Below are 16,133 nucleotides of genomic sequence, written 5' to 3' on the forward strand. Positions count from 1 at the left end.
GTTGGATGCCCAACCGACTGAGCCACCCAGGTGCCCCGAGTTCTTTTGTTCTAAGTTGTGGATATACTTAATATAGTGGTCTCACGTTTGCCTCTGCTGGAGTCATATAGGTTCTAGATCTGAACCTAAAGGCTTTATTTTGATTTCTTGGCTCAGGCTTTCTGTATAGATCTCAAACCTGAACTTGATTTTCATAGTTGGCTTTTATTCCTCATTTAAGGCAGTAGGATCTAGCATTATCCTACTATAAATGCCTACTATGAAAAGGAGAAAGCTAGTTAACATTATTTCATGGTATTTTAGAAAGTAAGTAGTTAATTTTATGGTGAGGACATTATCATTGGGAAAGAGAGAAATTTGTCTATTTATTTATTCTGCATGTAATAGTCTGATACAGGGTTTGATAAACTATAGCCTGCCACTTTTTTTGTAAATAAAGTTTTATTGCAACACATCCACACCCATTTGTCAGTATGTATGTTTTATGGTTGCCTTTGTGCTACAATAACAGATTTAAATAGTTGTAACAAAGACCACGTGGCCCTTCAAGCCTAAGGTATTTACTCTCTGACCCTTTACAGAAAAAGTTTGCCAACTCCTGGTCTGATAACTATAATGCAGCTAGGATATGGTTAGTTTTTATCTTTGATTACAAAGTACAAATGACTACAGAGTTTTAAAGGTCAGGTTAAATAAAAAATGTATCACTGGCAATAAAAGGAAATATTTGATTTTTGGTATGCGAGATAGAAATTATGCAGATAATTTAAGGACTTTCAGTTGCTTTAGATAGCAAAAGGAAGACTGGTTGATGGATGACTTTACACTGAGGAATGTGGATTTATGTGACTTGCTTGTATTCCTTTAAAATAATTCAGTTTTAGGGGCGCCTGGGTGGCGCAGTCGGTTAAGCGTCCGACTTCAGCCAGGTCACGATCTCGCGGTCCGTGAGTTGGAGCCCCGCATCGGGCTCTGGGCTGATGGCTCAGAGCCTGGAGCCTGTTTCCAATTCTGTATCTCCCTCTCTCTCTGCCCCTCCCCCGTTCATGCTCTGTCTCTCTCTGTCCCAAAAATAAATAAACGTTGAAAAAAAAAATTAAAAAAAAAAATAAAATAATTCAGTTTTAGAATTTAGGACCTTCTGGTCACTCATCCTTAAAAATAGATCTTTGTTATTTTATTTTATTTTTTTTTAAAGTTTATTTATTTTTGGGACAGAGAGAGACAGAGCATGAACGGGGGAGGGGCAGAGAGAGAGAGGGAGACACAGAATCGGAAACAGGCTCCAGGCTCTGAGCCATCAGCCCAGAGCCTGACGCGGGGCTCGAACTCACGGACCGCGAGATCGTGACCTGGCTGAAGTCGGACGCTTAACCCACTGCGCCACCCAGGCGCCCCAATCTTTGTTATGTTTATATGTTCCAGAAATGGATTTATAGAAACCCAAAAGACAAGCCTTTTCTTTTAGGTGTATTCAGCTTCTGTATTTCACAAAAAATGTGTTTGTTTTTAAGGTTAATGATAAGTTTAGCTAATCTACTGTTAGGAAATAATTAAGGCAGATGGACTTGGACTGGAGCAGTTGTTCTCAACTGGGGGCAGTTTTGCTCTGAACGTGATATTTGACAGTGTCTGAAGTTATTTTTGGTTGTCACAATTAGGCAGTGAATGCTACTGGTATCTAGTGGGTAGGGGCCAGGGATGTCACAAAACATCCTATAATGCACAGGACAGTGCTCTGCAACATAGAATTATATGGCCTTAAATGTTAATAGTGCTGAGCTTATAAATCTGTGGCCTAAAAGCATAGAAAAGTTGAAAGCATTTTATAACCTCTCTTATTGAATTTGGGGAAAATATACTTCTAGAAACAAAGTAAGTTGGATTTACATTTATAATATTTGTGAGCTTCAAATATTCACCTTTGATTGTTAATCTTTCCTTTTCATTAAAAAAATCATGAAATAGAGATTAAGGGCAATTTCATTATTTCTAGGCAAATGACTTAGAATATTTTGGATGTTAGGGAAGGACTGAAGCATGTGTAAGTGGAGATGACATTAGTGTTTGTGTGCACATTTAATAGAGTAAGAGAGAAAAATATAAAACCAAATGGCACAGTGGACCCCACTTCTCACCTTCTGGTAAGTGAAAAATCTGTCCAGTTCCATTGTTAGCAGTGACTGACAACCTGCTTAATGTTTCCAATTAAGAGTGCTTCTTTTGGGATACAGTAGAAGGTTCTTCCTTTCTTTTTAATCTAGTCCTGTTTTGTTTGAGAATATGATTGGAAGGAGACTTTCTAGGAAGGTGATTGTTCCAATCTTTTGAGATAACTCACCTTTTGGGGCGCCTGGGTGGCGCAGTCGGTTAAGCGTCCGACTTCAGCCAGGTCACGATCTCGCGGTCCGTGAGTTGGAGCCCCGCATCGGGCTCTGGGCTGATGGCTCAGAGCCTGGAGCCTGTTTCCAATTCTGTATCTCCCTCTCTCTCTGCCCCTCCCCCGTTCATGCTCTGTCTCTCTCTGTCCCAAAAATAAATAAACGTTGAAAAAAAAAATTAAAAAAAAAAATAAAATAATTCAGTTTTAGAATTTAGGACCTTCTGGTCACTCATCCTTAAAAATAGATCTTTGTTATTTTATTTTATTTTTTTTTAAAGTTTATTTATTTTTGGGACAGAGAGAGACAGAGCATGAACGGGGGAGGGGCAGAGAGAGAGAGGGAGACACAGAATCGGAAACAGGCTCCAGGCTCTGAGCCATCAGCCCAGAGCCTGACGCGGGGCTCGAACTCACGGACCGCGAGATCGTGACCTGGCTGAAGTCGGACGCTTAACCCACTGCGCCACCCAGGCGCCCCAATCTTTGTTATGTTTATATGTTCCAGAAATGGATTTATAGAAACCCAAAAGACAAGCCTTTTCTTTTAGGTGTATTCAGCTTCTGTATTTCACAAAAAATGTGTTTGTTTTTAAGGTTAATGATAAGTTTAGCTAATCTACTGTTAGGAAATAATTAAGGCAGATGGACTTGGACTGGAGCAGTTGTTCTCAACTGGGGGCAGTTTTGCTCTGAACGTGATATTTGACAGTGTCTGAAGTTATTTTTGGTTGTCACAATTAGGCAGTGAATGCTACTGGTATCTAGTGGGTAGGGGCCAGGGATGTCACAAAACATCCTATAATGCACAGGACAGTGCTCTGCAACATAGAATTATATGGCCTTAAATGTTAATAGTGCTGAGCTTATAAATCTGTGGCCTAAAAGCATAGAAAAGTTGAAAGCATTTTATAACCTCTCTTATTGAATTTGGGGAAAATATACTTCTAGAAACAAAGTAAGTTGGATTTACATTTATAATATTTGTGAGCTTCAAATATTCACCTTTGATTGTTAATCTTTCCTTTTCATTAAAAAAATCATGAAATAGAGATTAAGGGCAATTTCATTATTTCTAGGCAAATGACTTAGAATATTTTGGATGTTAGGGAAGGACTGAAGCATGTGTAAGTGGAGATGACATTAGTGTTTGTGTGCACATTTAATAGAGTAAGAGAGAAAAATATAAAACCAAATGGCACAGTGGACCCCACTTCTCACCTTCTGGTAAGTGAAAAATCTGTCCAGTTAGCAGTGACTGACAACCTGCTTAATGTTTCCAATTAAGAGTGCTTCTTTTGGGATACAGTAGAAGGTTCTTCCTTTCTTTTTAATCTAGTCCTGTTTTGTTTGAGAATATGATTGGAAGGAGACTTTCTAGGAAGGTGATTGTTCCAATCTTTTGAGATAACTCACCTTTTGGGGCGCCTGGGTGGCGCAGTCGGTTAAGCGTCCGACTTCAGCCAGGTCACGATCTCGCGGTCCGGGAGTTCGAGCCCCGCGTCGGGCTTTGGGCTGATGGCTCAGAGCCTGGAGCCTGTTTCTGATTCTGTGTCTCCCTCTCTCTGCCCCTCCCCCGTTCATGCTCTGTCTCTCTCTGTCCCAAAAATAAATAAACGTTGAGATAACTCACCTTTTATTACCCCATGATATGACTCTGTATTTTAGCATGTATTGTGAAAACTGTAAAACCTGGAATCCCATTCCAGAACAAAGTATCAATGTAGCTTTTTTCTTTTTAATAATAGCTTTACTAAGAAATAATTCACATACTATAAAATTCTCCTTTTAAAAATCTATAATTCAGTGTTTTTTAGTATATTTACAAGGTTGTGCAGCCATCATCACTGCCTAATTAAAAAAATTTTTATTGGGGTGTCTGGGTGGCTCAGTTGGTTAAGTGTCCAACTTCAGCTCAGGTTATGATCTCACAGCTAGTAGGTTGGAGCTCTGCATATGGCTCTGTGCTGACAGCTCAGAGCCTGGAGCCTGCTTCAGATTCTGTGTCTCCCTCTTTCTCTGCCCCTCCCTTGCTCACGCTGTCTCTCTCAAAAATAAATAAACATTTAAAAAATAAATAAAAATTATTTTATCATCCTAAAAAGAAAACCTATACTCATTATTAGTGACAACTCATTTCTCCCTTCCCCCAGCCCTTGGCAACCACTATTTTACTTTCTGTCTCAATGGATTTGTCCATTCTGGACATTTCATATAAATAGAATCATTTCATATGTGGCCTTTATGACTGATTTCTTTTACTTAGCATAATGTTTTCAACTTTGATCCATGTTATAGTATATGTCAGTACTTCATTCCTTTTTTAAAAAAATTTTTATATTTTATTTTATATTAGAGAGAGACAGAGACAGAGAGACAGCGAGAAGGGGAGGGGCAGAGAGACGGAGACAGAATCTGAAGCAGGCTCCAGGCTCTGAGCTGTCAGTACAGAGCTCGACATGGGGGTTGAACTCATGAGCAGTTGAGATCATGACCTGAGCTGAAGTTGGACACTTAACCGACTGAGCCACTCAGGTGCCCCACTTCATTCCTTTTTATGTCTCAGTAATATTTCAGTGTATGGATAGTACCACATTTTGTTTATACAGTCATCTGTTGATAAACATTTGGATTGTTTTTATCTTTTGGCTATTGTGAGTAGTGCAGCTGTAAACATTCGTGTACAAGTATTTGAGTACTTGTTTTCATTTCTTTTGAGTATATACCTAGAAGTGGAATTATTGGGATATAAAGTAACTCTAAGATTTACTTTTTGAAATAGTACCAAACTGTTTTCCACATTGGCTGTATCATTTTGCATTCCCACTAGTAACATACGGGGTCCAGTTTCTCTACAATCTTGCCAAAACTTGTTATTTTCTCTCTCTTTTCTTTTCATAAAAATTATAATAACCATCCTAGTGGGTGTGAAGTATCTCATTGTAGTTTTGATTTACGTTTCCCAAATGACTAGTGATATTGAGCATTTTTTTCATGTGCTTCTTGGCCATTTGTATATCTTCTTTTGAGAAATGTCTATTCAAGTTCTTTGCACATTTTTGAATTGAGTTGTTTTTGTCGAGTTGTAGTTCTTTATATAGTATCCTTTATTTTTTCAATTTGAAAGTAGTCGTTTGTTAACTGTCCAGATTACAAAAATAATCATGGTAGATACTTCAGTTAATCTGTTTTTTTAATTAAAAATTTTTTTAAAATTGTTTTTAATTTTATGTATGTATGTATGTATGTATGTATGTATGTATGTATGTATTTACTTCCAGGTTAGTTAGCATATAGTGCAACAATGATTTTGGGAGTAGATTCCAGTGGTTCATCCCCTATGTATAACACCCAGTGCTCATCCCAACAAGTGTCTCTTAATGCTTTTTATCCATTTAGCTCATCCTCCCTCACACAACCCCTCTAGCAACCCTCTGTTCTCTATATTTAAGAGTCTCTTATGTTTTGTCCCCCTCCCTGTTATTTTTGCTTCCCTTCCCTTATGTTCATCTGTTTTGTATCTTAAATTCCTCATATGAATGAAGTCATAGATATTTGTATTTCTCTGACTGACTAATTTCACTTAGCATAATACCCTCCAGTTCCATCCACGTAGTTGCAAATGGCAAGATTTCATTCTTTTTTATTGCCGAGTAGTACTCCTTGTGTATATATACCACATCTTCTTTATCCATTCATCCATCAATGGACATTTGGGCTCTTTCCATACTTTGGCTATTGTCGATAGTGCTGCGATAAACATGGGGGTGCATGTGCCGCTTCAAAACAGCAAACCTATATCCCTTGGATAAATACTTACTAGTGCAATTGCTGGGTCCTAGGGTAGTTCTATTTTTAATTTTTTGAGGAACCTCCATACCATTTTCCAGAGTGGCTGCACCAGTTTGCGTTCCCACCAGCAGTGCAAAAGAGATCCTCTTTCTCCACATCCTCACCAACATCTGTTACTACCTGAGTTGTAAATGTTAGCCATTCTGATAGGTGTGAGGTGGAATCTCATTGTGGTTTTGATTTGTATTTCCCTGATGATGAGTGATGTTGAGCATTTTTTCATGTGTCGGTTGGCCATCTGGATGTCTTCTTTGGAGAAGTGTCTATTCATGTCTTTTGCCCATTTCTTTTGAGTGTTGAGTTTGATAAGTTCTTAATAGATTTTGGATGCTAACCCTTTATCTGATACGTAGTTTGCAAATATCTTCTTCCATTCTGTCAGTTGCCTTTTAGTTTTGCTGACTGTTTCCTTCGCTGTGCAGAAGCTTTTTATTTTGATGAGGTCCCAGTAGTTCATTTTTGCTTTTGTTTCCCTTGCCTCCAGAGACAAGTTGAGTAAGAAGTTGCTGTGGCCAGGATCAAAGAGGATTTTGCCTGCTTTCTCCTTGAGGATTTTTATGGCTTCCTGTCTTAATTTTAGGTCTTTCATCCATTTTGAATTTATTTTTGTGTATGGTGTAAGAAAGTGGTCCAGGTTCATTTTTCTGCCATGTCGCTGTCCAGTTTTCCCAGACCACTTGCTGAAGAGACTGTCTTTATTCCATTGGATATTCTTTCCTGCTTTGTCAAAGATTAGTTGGCCATACGTATGTGGGTCCATTTCTGGGTTCTCTATTCTGTTACATTGATCTGAGTGTCTGTTTTTGTGCCAGTACCATACTGTCTTGATGGTTACAACTTTGTAGTATAGCTTGAAGTCTGGGATTGTGATGCCTCCTGCTTTGGTTTTCTTTTTCAAGATTGCTTTGACTATTTTGGGTCTTTTCTGGTTCCCTACAAATTTTAGGATTGTTTGTTGTAGTTCTGTGAAGAATGCTGGTGTTATTTTGGTAGGGATTGCATTGAATATGTAGATTGCTTTGGGTAGTATGGACATTTTAACAATGTTTATTCTTCCAGTCCAGGAGCATGGAATGTTTTTCCATTTGTGTGTGTGTGTGTGTGTCTTCTTCAATTTCTTTCATAAGCTTTCAGTAGTTTTCAGTATATAGAGTTTTCACCTCTTTGGTTAGGTTTATTCCTAGGTATTTTATGGTTTTCGGTGCAAATGTAAACGGGGTGGATTCCTTGATTTCTCTTTCTGTCACTTCATTATTGATGTATAAGAATACAATGGATTTCTGTGCATTGATTTTATGTCCTGTGACTTTGGTGAATTCATGGATCAGTGCCAGCAGATTTTTGGTGGAATCTTTTGGGTTCCATGTAGAGTATCATGTCATCTGCGAAGAGTGAAAGTTTTTCCTCCTTGCCGATTTGGATGTCTTATTATTATTATTTTTTTAATGTTTATTTTTGAGAGACAGAGACACAGAGCACAAATGGGGAGGAGCAGAGAGAGAGGGAGACACAGAATCTGAAGCAGGCTCCATCCAGGCTCTGAGTTGTCAGCACAGAGCCCAATGCTGGGCTTGAACCCATGAACTGTGAGATCATGACCTGAGCTGAAGTCGGACGCTCAACTGATTGAACCACCCAGGCACCCTGCTCAGTTCATCCTTCTAATGAGCCTGTTGATCTGGTCTTCCCTGTTGTGGGCATCTCCACCTTTTGCCAAACGGGTGGTCTTTTTCTTTATTCCCCCTCATGGAGAAGATAATTTGAAGGGCCATAAGAAGTTATTTGCTTCTTTGAAATATATTCTAACAGTATAGATCTTGTGAATCAGATCCTCCATGCAGATAATGCCATATTTACCAAGAGAGTGAGCAATGTGTTATCTGTCAAGGTAATTCGCTTCTTGTTGATTTTGCCATAACCACACTTGTAGATCAGTTCATTTACTGACTTCCAGTTTGGGTACTCCCATATTTATATAGTGTCTTTTGATGCTGTTCAGTTTATCTATTTTTTTCTTTTGTTGCTTGTGCTTTTGGTATCAAATCCAAAGTCATAAAGATTTCCCCCAATGTTTTATTCTAAGAGTTCTGTAGTTTTAGCTCTTAACTTTTGATGCTATTGTAAATGGAATTGTTTTCTTTTCCTTCTTTTCTTTTCTTTTCTTTTCTTTTCTTTTCTTTTCTTTTCTTTTCTTTCCTTCTTTCTTTCTTTCAGTTTATTTATTTATTTTGAGAGAGAGAGCATGCGCACGCATGTGCACTGTCAGTGCAGAGCCTGACATGGGGCTTGAACTCACAAACCATGAGATCATGATCTGAGATGAAATCAAGAGTCAAGATTAACCAACTGAGCCACCCAGGCACCCCTCTTTTCTTTTCTATCTTTAAAATATTTTTTATTGGGTTGCCTGGGTGGCTCAGTCGGTTAACTGTGTGACTTCGGCTCAGGTCAGGATCTCATTGTTCATGAGTTTGAGCCCTGCATCAGGCTATCTGCTGTCAGCACCAAGCTGCTTCAGATCTCTGTCCCCCCCCCCCCCGCCCCTCCCTCACGTGCGCACATGCTCTCTCTGTCTCTCAAAAATAAATCAGTAAATAAATAAACATTAAAAATAACAAAAATTTTTTTTATTAAAGCAAAAAATGACTACAATGAAAAGAGATGAATTTAAAAAAAAACCAGAAGAGTAATCTTTGGTTTGGGAGGATTCTTATATTCATGTAATGAGGACCCTTTAATTTTAGCAGTGGAAGTGTTGGAATGCTGACATAAGATCAAGTTAGGAAAAGAACACCAATATCAGGTCAAAGCTAGTTGGTGTCTTCCAAAGTGACAGTAGAAGATACCACAGGGTAAAACGTGGGCGGAGCTGTACTCTTTTCACCTCAGAAGAGAACTTTATGTGCTACAAGAAGAATGCCTCAGTCACCCAGGGTTATAGGGAAAGGAATTAGTTTCTAGCAGTATTATGATAGGGGAAATGGTTTTCTTAATTTCATTTTTCAGATTATTTATTGCTAGTGTAAAAAAATACAATTGATGTTTGTATTTGTCTTGTATCCTATAACTTTGCTGAACTCTTTTATTTTTTAGAATTTTGGAATTTTCTTTTTTAAAGTTTATTTATTTGAGAGAGAGAGAATGAGAGAGTAAGTGGGAGAGAAGCAGAGAGAGGAAGAGAATCCCAAGCAGGCTCTGCGTTGTCAGCACAGAGCCCGATGCAGCGCTCAAACCCACGAAACATGAGATCATGACCTGAGCCAAAACTGAGAGTCAGATGCTTAACTGACTGAGCCATCCAGGTGCCCCTAGAATTTTCAATGTACAAGATCACGTCACCTGCTTAACATAAATCTTGACTATATAAGTTTTCTCCTCTCCCATACCTAGACCCTTGCACAGTCTGAGTTACATGCCCATTGTCTTCACAGAAACTTGTTACTTTTATCATATTCTGTTGAAATGATCTATTTAAAGTGTCTGTCATCCCACTTAGCTTTAAGCTCCATGAGGATAGGGACTATGTGTTATTTACTTTTGTTTCGCCAGGGTATAGCACTGTGCCTGGCATAGAATAGGCGTCCATCCATCCATCCATCCATCCATCCATCCATCCATTCACTATATTGTGGTTCTTCTATATGTTAGGCATTGTGCTAAGTGCTGAGATACAGTAATGATTAAGACTTGTTATTCTTGCCATTGTGGAATTTATAATCTAATGGTAAATATTTATATTAAGTAATTACAAGGGTGATTACAACACAAAGAGAAACATGGCATATTAGTTTCCTATTGCTGCATAGCAGTATTACCATGAATGCAATAGTTGAAAAGAATACGTATTTATGATATCTTTTTCTGTGGTTCAAGAGTCCAGTCAGGACTTGGCTGGGTCCCCTGCTCCATGGTCTCACAAAGCTGTAATTAAGGTGTCAGGTTGGGTGGAGATCCTGACTGGCTCAGTCAGAAGAGGGTGTGACTCTTGATCTCAGGCTTGTGAGTTCAAGCCCCATGTTGGGTGTAGAGATTACTTAAATAAATTAAAAAAAACTTTTACAAAATGGTGTCATCTGGGGCTGACATCTTATCTGGGGCTTAACTGGGGAAGGATTTGCTACTAAGCTCATGTGGTTGGTGGCAGCATTCAATTCCTTACAGGCTGTTGAATTGAGGGCTTCAGCTTGATATGTTTCATATTGGCAGCTTGAGTCTTTGAAGCTAGTAAGCGAGTCTTCTAGTAAGATAGGTTACAATCTTATGTGACATTTAGGTCACAGTTAATTCATTTTTTTCTTCTTATTTATTTTTTAAATTTATTTTTTTTGGAGAGTGCAAGCAGGGGGGGTGCAGAGAGAGGGGGACAGAGGATCTGAAGCCGGCTCTGTGCTGGCAGGCTGACAGCAGTGAGCCCGATGTGGAGCTTGAACTCACGAACTGCAATATCGTGAACTGAGCTGAAGTCGGATACTCAACCGACTGAGCTACCCAGGTGCCCCGCAGTTAATTCATTTTTGATGTTTTAAATTTTGAGTCACCTTTGCCATATTGTATTGGTTAAAAGTAAGTCACAGACCCTGCCCAGGCTCAAGGGGAAAGGATCGCACAATGGCATGAACACTAGGGGTAGGGATCATGGGAGCCAGTCTAGAGTCTGTTGCCACACATGGATTGCAATGGGAGTACAAAAAAGCCATTGTCTAATTTGGAGCGGGAGAATGCTCTTCTTGAGAAAGTGAAGTTTAAGTTGAGACTTGAAGGGTAAATAAGAACTAGCCAAGTGAAGGAATAGGTTGGAGAAATGAGCATTCCAAGAGGAAGGAACAATCTATTTGTAGGCCTAGATGAGAGAAGTCTGAGATGCAGTTAAGGATTTGAAAGAAGTCTAGAATGGCTTCAGCAGAGGGTCGGGGAGATTGGTAAGAGATGAAATATGTTGCAGAGGTAAGCAGGGGTTTATTGTTGAGGACCTCATCATCTGTAGAGGTCCTCAAGGATAAGAATTTTCGATTTTATCTTAGACTTGCTTTTAATTTTAAGTATGTGGGTTGGAGAGGGTAAGAATTGATTCAGTTTGGCAATGGTCCAAGTGAAAGATGTGATATGTGACTGTGGCAGAAGTGTGCATGGTGGTAACTGGAATGGTGTGGAGTGAAATGATTTGAAATACTAGACATGCTTTTTAAAAATCTTTTGAAAAAACATTTATTCATTTTTGAGAGAGAGAGCATGAGCTGGGAGGGGCAGAGAGAGAAACAGAGGATCTGAAGCAGGTGACAGCAGAGAGCCTGATGCAGAGTTCCAACTCACCAACTGCGAGATCATGACCTGAGCTGAAGTCAGATGCTTAACCAACTGAGCCACCCACCCAGGTGCCTCTAGACATGCGGTTTAATTTACCAACTTAAGTATGCTTATAAAAAAATTGAGAGATACTTTGAAGGTATTAACTGTAGCATTTGGTGAATGGTTGGATGTGATGGTGAGAGGAAGGAGGAATCAAAGATGATTTCAAGTACAAGTAGCTGGATGTTTGAACTCTGAAGGAGGAATGTATTTGATGATTTCAGATTTGGATTAGAATGTGAAACCTCTACAAGCAGTTAACATCTAGAGTTCAGAAGACAGATCTGGCTTGGAAATGTAGATATAAGAGCTATTAACATAGAGTAACTGGGGGCGCCTGGGTGGCTCAGTCGGTTAAGCGGCTGACTTCGGCTCAGGTCACGATCTCGCGGTCCGTGAGTTCGAGCCCCGCGTCGGGCTCTGAGCTGACAGCTCAGAGCCTGGAGCCTGTTTCAGATTCTGTGTCTCCCTCTCTCTGACCCTCCCCCGTTCATGCTCTGTCTCTCTCTGTCTCAAAAATAAATAAACGTTAAAAAAAATTAAAAAAAAAACATAGAGTAACTGAAGCCATGGGTATGAATGATGTTATACAGGGAGTATAAACAGACAGAAGAGAGCCTGGGACCAAGTATTGAGGAACTCAAACATTTAAGGGTTGAGTAGAGGAAGGAAGAGCTGGCAAAGGAGCCTGAATACAAGTAGTAAGAGGGTAAGAGTACCGGCGTGTGTGTATCTGTGTACCTGTGTGTTAGTGAGTGAGAGAGAGAGACTTGATGAAGAAATTTGAACCTAGGATGAGCACAAAGTTTGTGTTCTTTTCACTGTACCCTGTATAACAATGCCTACCTTGTAATGTTGGAAGGATCAAATGAAATGTGTAGGGCATCTTGTGCAATGTTTTGTTGATCAAGCAAATAGTAGCTTTTGTTATTTTAGATGTTATTTTCTCTATTTTATTTTTGCACAACAGTTCAAATTTGATCTTAGGTTAGCCCACTATTTTTAGATGTGATTTCATTTTAAAAAATTTTATTATTGTTATTTTTATTAGAGAGAGAGAGCACAAGTGGGGAAGAGGAGCAGGAGGGGAGAGAGAGGAGAGAGAATCCCAAGCAGGCTCCATGCTGAGTGAGGACCCGACCCAGGGCTCAATCACATGACCGCAGGACCAAGCCTAAATCGAGAGTCTGTCGCTTAACTAACTGGGCCCATAACTGAGCCCCAGATATGATTTCATTTTTGATGGTCATGTGATATCAAATGCCCTCTTTTCTTATAATTATCATATTTTTCATAGCATGATTGCCTCTTCTCTCCTTTGTACCTCCTGTATACCCTATATAGACTTTTGTCAGAGCAATGCTACATTTTATGACTTTTTTTTTTTTACGTGTTTGCGTTTCTCTGTTAGATCAGACCTCCCTATGTTTTTCATCTCTGTGTCTTCAGTACTTGGCACAGACTCTGCCAAGTAGTGGGTACTCACTAAATATTTGTTGCATGAAAAAAACCCCATATATATGTTATAAGAATATGTAGAATTTGCTAATCAAATTGTACACCTGAAACTAATATAACACTGTATGTCTATTATACTTCAGTATAAAAAGAAAGAAGGAAAAGAATGCATTGAGAAGCAACATGAGAGAGAGATAGACTCTGGAGCTAGACTGCCTCTGTTTGAGCCTTTAAAAATTTTTTTTTCTAAACCCAATATGAGGCTCGAACTCACAACCCTGAGATCAAGAGTCAACATGCTGCATCACCTGAGCCAGGCAGGCACCCCTATACTGACTCTATTTGAATCTTGGCTCTACCACTTATAAGCTTTCTGACCTTGGGCAAGTTACTTGACTTCTGTGCCTCAGTTTCTGCATCTGCAAAATGGAGGTAATGATAGTACCTACCTTATGGGGTTGTTGAGCAGATGTAATGAGCTAGTATATGTAAAGTATTTATTTTTTTTTTCAACGTTTATTTATTTTTGGGACAGAGAGAGAGCATGAACGGGGGAGGGGCAGAGAGAGAGGGAGACACAGAATCGGAAACAGGCTCCAGGCTCTGAGCCATCAGCCCAGAGCCTGACGTGGGGCTTGAACTCAGGGACCGCGAGATCGTGACCTGGCTGAAGTCGGACGCTTAACCGACTGCGCCACCCAGGCGCCCCTATGTAAAGTATTTAGAATACTGTCTAGCATATAATATACCCTATATAAGGGCTAGTTATTATTTCTATTACAAATGCAGTTAAGATTTTGAATTTTGTGCTAAGTACTATGTTAAGAACTTGTATACATGATCTTTTTATTTATACAAATATTTATATTTGCCACAATAATTCTATAAGCAGTTATACTTCCATTATATAAATGAGGAAACTGCCCCTGCCCTGGAGCCATTAAGAAGCAGCAGCCGTAGCTCTGTGCTACCCTCTGGCTGGGGGCCTAAACAAGGGCCATGAGGTGACCAAGAACGTGAGCAAACTGAGGTATAGCTGCTGCCACAGGCGCCTCACCAAGCACACCAGGTTTGTGTGGTACATGATCCGAGAGGTATATGGCTTTGCCTCATATGAGCAGCCTGCATGGAGTTGCTCAAGGTCTCCAAGGACAATGGTGCCATCAAGTTCATCAAGAAAAAGGTGGAGACACACATCCATGCCAAGAGGAAGAGAGAGGAGCTGAGCAACATGCTGGTAGCCATGCGGAAAGTCACAGCCAAGAAGGATTGAACTCCTCCCCTCTGTATGTAATAGAAACTTTTGGAACTTGGAAAAAAAATAATAAATACATAAATAAATGAGGAAACTGAGGTCCAAAAATGTTTAATGTCTTGCCAATAGGTAAATGGTACAGCTAGGATTTGAATTCCTATCTGTGTAATTGATGAATGGAATATCATAGCTAATTTTGATCCAGTGTACAAGAAAACATTTAAAGATTATTTTATTAATTTTTATATATTTATGCTATATTTTTAGAATACTGTGTGTGTGTGTGTGTGTGTGTGTGTGTGTGTGTGTGTGTATGCTTTCTTATAGAGTTCAACCTGATTCATTTTGAGTGGCAGGTATACAACTAGTTATATAAGTTAGAGGCTTGGGCACCTGGGTGGCTCGGTTGTTAAGCATCTGACTTCAGCTCATGTTATGATCTCACGGTTCATGAGCTTGAGTCCCACTTTGGGTGAGCATGAGCCCTGCTTTGGGTGAGCACAAGCTCTGCTTCTGGTGAACATGAGCCCCGCTTTGGGTGAACCCCGCTCCACTCTCTCTCTCTCTCTCTCTCTCTCTCTCTCTCTGTCTCTGCTCCTCGCTCACTTGCGCTCTCTCTCTCTCAAAAAAAAAAAAAAAAAGAGGCAAAGTTCCTACTTTCTCCCCCTTTATATTTTCCCAAATTGACAGCATCATGTGGAAATGCCAAGCTGTAAGAAATAATAAACTTATAAACTAAAAGAGCCAGATATCTGCCATCTGCTTGGGTACTGAAAAATTGATTTATTCACATTCATGGTTATACATTTATTATTTAGTGCACATGGAGTTGTCATGCAAACTCTAAATCTGTAACAGTATTAACAGTTGTGGTATAAAGAAAGTAAGGGGAACATTTTAGTATGTGAATGTTACTTTGTTATAAGATGTTTTATTTTTGTGCTTGGGAAGGTAAAGTTTTTGTGTTTTCTGGTGGTTTTTTCTATTTTGAGAAGTAAGATACTGGGTCTCAAAATGCTGGTGTTGCTGCAGCGGTCTTAGTGTGCCAACTGCCTACAATTTTTTAGTCTCTCAAACTACATCTTGTGAGATATGCAAGACACTGAATCCTTTCTCTTTCAAATGTGATCATTGTCACAACCTGAATGTATAGAAACTCAAGGATTTTTCTCAAATTGTCTATATTTTCATAGTTGTGTTTGTTCTCTTCTCTTCTCTTCTCTTCTCTTCTCTTCTCTTCTCTTCTCTTCTCTTTTCGGGAGAGAACATGAGTGGTTGAGAAGGGCAGAGGGAGAGAGAGAGAGAGAGAGAGAGGGAGAGAATCTTAAGTCGATGCAGGGCTCAATTCCACATACTGGGATCATGCATGACCTGAGGCGAAATCAAGAGTTGGACACTCAGCTGACTGAGCCACCCAGTGTTTGTGCTTTTCCATCTGCCTCTCTGAGACCTCACCATAAAAAGTGTTTTCATCAACACTACGTGTGATCCTGTTCTTACAATATGTAATGACTGCATGTTTTCATAGTCACAGTGTCAGAGAAGAGTTAAGTTCTATAGTCTTGAAGGTGTATAAGGAAGCTTTTATAAAATGACTAAGAAGTAGACAGGATGATGTGAGGTAGTGAATGTTCTACCTGAGTGTGAAGGTTAGGAGTAAGCCCGTTAGCCATCTCTGGTACTGTTTAGTACCAGTTTTTAGAGTTATTGCTCTGACTGCAATGTCTGTTTATACCAAAGCTGTTTGGAGGAACAAAGTAATGAGTTCTGGGAGGAATTTGAACCTACCCCCAAACTCCAAAACATCAGTGAGCAAGATGTGTGTGGATGTGTGTGTTTGTC

General features: G+C 39.5%; 1 protein-coding gene and 1 pseudogene across 2 annotated transcripts in view; both read left to right on the forward strand.

Moving 5' to 3' along the window:
• Positions 1-16,133, forward strand: part of TESK2 (testis associated actin remodelling kinase 2) — a 135,869-nt gene that overhangs the window by 37,350 nt on the left and 82,386 nt on the right. The window lies entirely within an intron of this gene.
• LOC125172891 (60S ribosomal protein L36-like) lies at positions 12,148-14,309 on the forward strand (annotated as a pseudogene).

The sequence above is a fragment of the Prionailurus viverrinus genome, chromosome C1, assembly GCF_022837055.1.
Source record: "Prionailurus viverrinus isolate Anna chromosome C1, UM_Priviv_1.0, whole genome shotgun sequence".
Lineage (NCBI taxonomy): Eukaryota > Metazoa > Chordata > Mammalia > Carnivora > Felidae > Prionailurus > Prionailurus viverrinus.